Source organism: Anolis carolinensis, unplaced genomic scaffold (genome assembly GCF_035594765.1).
Source record: "Anolis carolinensis isolate JA03-04 unplaced genomic scaffold, rAnoCar3.1.pri scaffold_10, whole genome shotgun sequence".
NCBI lineage: Eukaryota > Metazoa > Chordata > Lepidosauria > Squamata > Dactyloidae > Anolis > Anolis carolinensis.
In genome coordinates, this window is record NW_026943821.1 from 5,340,063 (window position 1) to 5,346,303 (window position 6,241).

A 6,241-nucleotide genomic window follows, 5' to 3' on the forward strand; every position below is an offset into this window, starting at 1 on the left:
CCCCAAAAATAAGACATCCCCGGAAAATAAGACCTAGTAGAGGTTTTATTGAATTGCTGAATATAAGGCCTCCCCCGAAAGTAAGACCTAGCAAAGTTTTTGTTTGGAAGCATGCCCGCCAAACAGAACACCAGAGCATGCAAGATCGGTAAATGTACATACCAGTTGTACAAGGAAATAATGGTAGTAACAAGAAATTCTTGAGAGGATTCACAGTTTGTCTGGTTATTCTGGTTTGTGATGACAACTACTGTATAGTATATAATAAATGTTCATTTTTTGTTCAACAATAAATGTGAATTCTTCTTCATTGAAAAATAAAACATCCCCTGAAAATAAGACCTAGCACATCTTTGGGAGCAAAAATTAATATAAGACACTGTCATATTTTCGGGGAAACACGGTATTTGCCAGGAACTGATCAAGTTATTATTGCTATTCTAGGTAGCGGTCACAGATACATACAACTTGGGTCCCCTCCAAATGGAACAGACTGTAACTTCAATTCATTCCCCAGCTGAAGATCATAGAAAGGGCAGCCCATTTGGAATTTGGAAAAACCAAATATGGGTTTGTGTTTCTTCAAGGCTTCTTTGCTATCTTTCCAATGCTGTTGCTACTAAAAAAAATCAAGCTAGACAAAGAACAAAAAAGGGAAAAGAAGTTGGGTCACTGTAAAGAAGGAGCTTTGAAGCAGAGCCTGGATGGCCATCTGTCGGGGGTGCTTTAAATGGGGTTGGACTGGATGGCCCACAAGGTCTCTTCCAACTCTAGAATTCTAGGATTCTAAGTTGGAGCTGCTTTGTGATGGATTTTCTTAACTGAGTTGTGCCAATGGCCATATAATACAGTTTGAAATTGCATTTTATGGCCAATGTAGATTCATATAATGCAAATCAATGCAGTTAAAACTGCATGATAAAGTCTACACTGACCATATAGTGTGGTCTCATACTGCAGCACAGGTAGTCCCTAAGTTACAAACAAGATAGGTTCTGCAGGTTTATACTTAAGGTGAATTTGTATGTGTGTAGATATATAGATATAGATTTATGCCTTGAATAGCATAGGGAAGGGATAACACCCCTATGGTGTTTGTTTTGCTGTCTGTGTCCCTGTTCAGAAGATTTCTTGTCACGTTCTATCCTTGCAATAATTGGATTTTGGAAATTTGGCCTGTTGCGGAAACAAGGATTGGTGATAAAGCTTCAGTGGAGACACCTTTTCCCCATGATACTAACTCTTCCAGGAGTGAATTTCCCTTCCTAGAGGTAATAATAATAATAATAATAATAATAATAATAATAATAAAAACTACAACAAAAACGCTGGGTGGATAAAGGAGTTTGAAGGAAAATTCTCACAGAACAAAATGGAACTGATGGAAATAACAACTGAAATGATCAGCAAACGAGTGCAAAAAGTCAAGAACTGGACATCGCCTGGTAGTGATCAACTTCATGGATTTTGGCTCAAACATCTGATTAGTTTACATGGAAAAATGGCCCAACAATTCAATGAGATGCTGCAGAAAGGAAGTATCAGTGAATGGCTAACAACTGGAAGAACATACCTGATACAAAAGGATCCAGCAAAAGGAGCAGCACCAGGAAACTATAGGCCAATAACGTGTCTGCCCACTATGTTTAAACTACTGACTGGCATCATAGCTGACAGAATTCAAGACTATCTTGAAGAAAAAAACATCTTGCCAGATGAACAGAAAGGCAACAAACGGAAAAGCAGGGGCACAAAAGACCAGTTATTGATTGACAAAATGATTCTGGAGAACTGTAAGAGCCGAAAAGCTAATCTTCACATGACGTGGATTGACTACAAAAAGGCCTTTGACTCACTCCCACACAGCTGGATCATCAAGTGCCTGGACGCCATCGGGATTAGTAAAAACGTTGGCACCTTCATTGAAAACATGATGGAGCACTGGAAAACTGAACTGTTTGTTGGAAATGAAAGTTATGGACTTGTCAACATCAGGAGAGGAATTTTCCAGGGAGATTCATTGTCCCCTCTGCTTTTCATTATTGCCATGATCCCTCTGTCAACAATCTTACAAAAAACAAATCTCGGCTATCAAATATCTAAGAATTCTCACAAAATTTCACATTTGATGTACATGGATGACCTGAAGCTATATGGGAAAACGGAAACTGAAATCCAGTCTCTGACCAACACTGTCCGAATTTTTAGCACTGATATCAACATGGAGTTTGGTTTGGACAAATGTTCGACAGTGGCATTGAAGAAGGGAAAAATCATTGAAAGTGAGGGCATAAATATGCCCAATGGCCAAACAATAAAGTGTCACCAGCCAGAGGCCTATAAATATCTGGGCATACTACAGCTGGACAACATCAAGCATGAACATGTGAAAACTGTGGTCAGCAAAGAATACACACAAAGGGTCAGAAAAATTCTCAAAAGCAAGCTCAATGGAGGCAACACCATCAAGGCCATAAACACCTGGGCCATACCTGTCATAAGATATACTGCTGGCATTATAAATTGGACACAGGTGGAACTGGACAATTTGGACAGAAAAACAAGAAAACTCATGACCATTCATCATTCACTGCACCCTCGCAGTGATGTTGACCGGCTATATCTGCCTAGAAGATCAGGGGGCAGAGGACTCTTACAAGTAAAGCAAGCAGTCAAAGAAGAAGAACATGCCCTGGCAGAATATGTAAAGCAAAGTGAAGAACCTGCTTTGATTGAAGTCAAAAATCAGAAACTCCTCAAAACACAGCAGACAAAAAACCAGTACAAGAAAACCGCACTACAAACTAGAGCTGACAGCTGGCACAACAAAACACTGCATGGAAAGTTCCTTGACAAAATTGAAGGAAAAGCTGATAAGCTGATAAGGAGAAGACCTGGCTCTGGCTCACGAATGGGACCCTGAAGAAGGAGACAGAAGGCCTGATCCTTGCAGCCCAGGAGCAAGCCATCAGAACAAATGCAATTAAGACCAAGATTGAAAAATCAGCTGATGACCCAAAATGCAGACTGTGCAAGGAAACCGACGAAACCATTGATCATATCCTCAGCTGCTGTAAGAAAATCGCACAGACAGACTACAAACAGAGGCACAACTATGTGGCCCAAATGATTCATTGGAACTTATGCCTCAAGTACCACCTCCCAGCAGCAAAGAACTGGTGGGATCACAAACCTGCAAAAGTATTGGAAAATGAGCACGCAAAGATACTGTGGGACTTCCGAATCCAGACTGACAAAGTTCTGGAACACAACACACCGGACATCACAGTTGTGGAAAAGAACAAGGTTTGGATCATTGATGTTGCCATCCGAGGTGACAGTCGCATAGATGAAAAACAACAGGAAAAACTCAGCCGCTATCAGGACCTCAAGATTGAACTTCAAAGACTCTGGCAGAAACCAGTACAGGTGGTCCCGGTGGTGATGGGCACACTGGGTGCTGTGCCAAAAGATCTCAGCCGGCATTTGGAAACAATAGACATTGACAAAATCACCATCTGCCAACTGCAAAGGCCACCCTACTGGGATCTGCACACATCATCAGAAAATACATCACACAGTCCTAGACACTTGGGAAGTGTTCGACTTGTGGTTTTGCGAAACGAAATCCAGCATATCTATCTTGTTTGCTGTGCCATACAACGTCGTTGTGTTGATAATAATAATAATAATAATAACTTTATTCTTATACCCTGCCCCATCTCCCCGAAGGGACTTGGGGCGACTTATATGGGGCTATGCCCAGACACAACAGCACAAAATCAAAACAAAAACAATAAACAAATCAGCACTTCCTATTGTCTCAGCCCCATTCTTAACCATGAGTCTGATATCTGTAACTGAGGGACTGCCTGTATATAGCAGTGTGGATGGGGCCTGTATTGTTATATTTATTTATACCTTGCTTTATCTCCCCAAAGGCTTGTATTGCCTTTCACAGACCAGATTTCTGTTTTAATGTCTTAAATGGTTGCACACAACACTACTGGATTGTATTACATAGCCTGTGCTGCCTTCTTCCTCAGGCATTTATATATATGTAGTTTTACAATATTGTCTGAGCTCTGAGAGTGCAGCATTTTCCCGAATGAAGCAGAGAGTGTTTGAGAAGCATAGCTGCTGAAAAAACCTGCAACTCTCTTGGAAAGTCAGGTGGATAAACGTCAGCATTCTGGAAGAAGAAGTGATGATCCTCCGCCATCAACAGGTGGGAATGAGAGGAGAGCCTCCCCGGTAGATCTTAAAGTCCATGCCGGTTCATAGAAAGAGATGTGGTCGAGAAGATAGGTCGGACCTGAAGCGTATAGGGCTTTATAGGTAATGACCTGCACTTTGCATTGGTTACGGAAACTCAATGGCAGCCAGTGGAGCTGCTTTAATAGGGGCATGGTGTGCTCCCTATAACAAGTTCCAGTTAGTAATTTGGCCGCTGACCTTTGCGTTAACTGCAGTTTCCGAGCTGTCTTCAAAGGCAGCCTCACGTAGAGTGCATTGCAGTAGTTCTAGATGTAACTAAGGTGTGGACCACCATGGCCAAGTCAAGTTTTTCAAGGTACAGTCGCAGCTGGCGCACAAGTTTTAATTGTGTGAAGGCCCTCCCGGCCAACACTGACACCTAAGCATCAAGCATCAGTGCTGAGTCCAGGAAGACCCCCAGACTGCAGACCTGTGACTTCAGGGGGAGTGGGACCCTGCCAAGCACAAGTTGTCACCCTATACCCCTATCGGCCTTGCGATTGACCAGAAGGACCTCTGTCTTGTCTGGATTAAGCTTCAGCTTCTTGGCCCTCACCCAGCCGTCACAACTGTCAGGCACTAGTTCAGGATGTGGGAAGTTTCCTTGGAATGTGGTGGAAAAGAATAGTAGAGTTGAGTGCTATCTGCGTAGAGATGGCACCCAACTCCAAAACTCCGGATGACCTCACCCAGCGGTTTCATGTAGATGTTAAAAAGCATGGGAGAAAAACTAGAACCTTGTGGGACCCCACAGGTCAATGGCCAGGGGTCTGAGCAGGTGTCCCCCAGCACTACCATCTGGGTAAGGTTCCACTGCCGAACAGCCCTTCTCACAGTGAGGAAGTTCTTCCTGATGTCATCTGCAAACTTGATGATCGTGCCTTCTAACCCTTCGTCTAAGTCGTTAATAAAGATGTTGAACAGAACCGGGCCCAGGACGGAACCCTGTGGCACTCCACTCGTGACTTCTTTCCAAGATGAAGACGACACATTGGTGAGCACCCTTTGGGTTCATTCGCTTAGCCAATTACAGATCCACCTAGCCGTAGTTTTGTCTAGCCCACATTTTACTAGTTTATTTGCCAGAAGGTCGTGAGGGACTTTGTCGAAGGCATCACTGAAATCTAGGTACGCTACATCCACGGCATTCCCTGTATCGACCCAACTCGTAACTCTATCGAAAAAAGAGATCAGATTAGTCTGGCATGACTTGTTTTGGTAATTCCGTGTTGACTATTAGCAATGACCGCATTTGTTTCTAAGTGTTTGCAGACCACTTCCTTAATTATCTTTTCTAGAATCTTGCCTAGTATCGATGTGAGGCTGACTGGACGGTAATTGTTTGGGTCGTTCTTTTTTCCCTTCTTGAAGATAGGGACCACATTCGCCCTCCTCCAGTCTTCTGGGACTTCTCCTGTTCTCCAAGAACTCTCGAAGATAATTGTCAGTGGTTCTGAAATAACAATAGTCTAGTCCTCTACGGAGGTCATCCACCAAGGCGACCAAAGCTGTATCCATTCCGTGCCCAGGCCTGAAACCAGACTGCGAAGTATCAAGATTGACAGTGTCTTCCAAGAAACCCTTGAGTTGGGAAGCCACCACACGCTCCAGAACCTTGCCCAGGTTTATAAATAAAGTTTATTATTAGTTATTATACTTTGCTATGAGTGATTGCCTATGATGATGATAAATAATCATTAATATCTGTTGTCTTTCCCCGGTACTACAGCTGTATCTGAGATGAGCAAGAAAAAATAAAGACCCTGAGCATTGAGTAACTTAAACAATAAAAAAGTATCCAACATTTAATCCTCCTAATTCTGTCACTCTTATATTGAAACATCAGCTCATAGTGACTCAAAAGTTGCTCATTGTTAGCACTGTTGACATTGCCGCTTGCTGGCATAAGGCAGAGATGTGTCTAGGAGAAATGTCTGTTTCCCAACATCAGCCGACAGCTGTCACCTTGCCTTCTTTAGGTGGG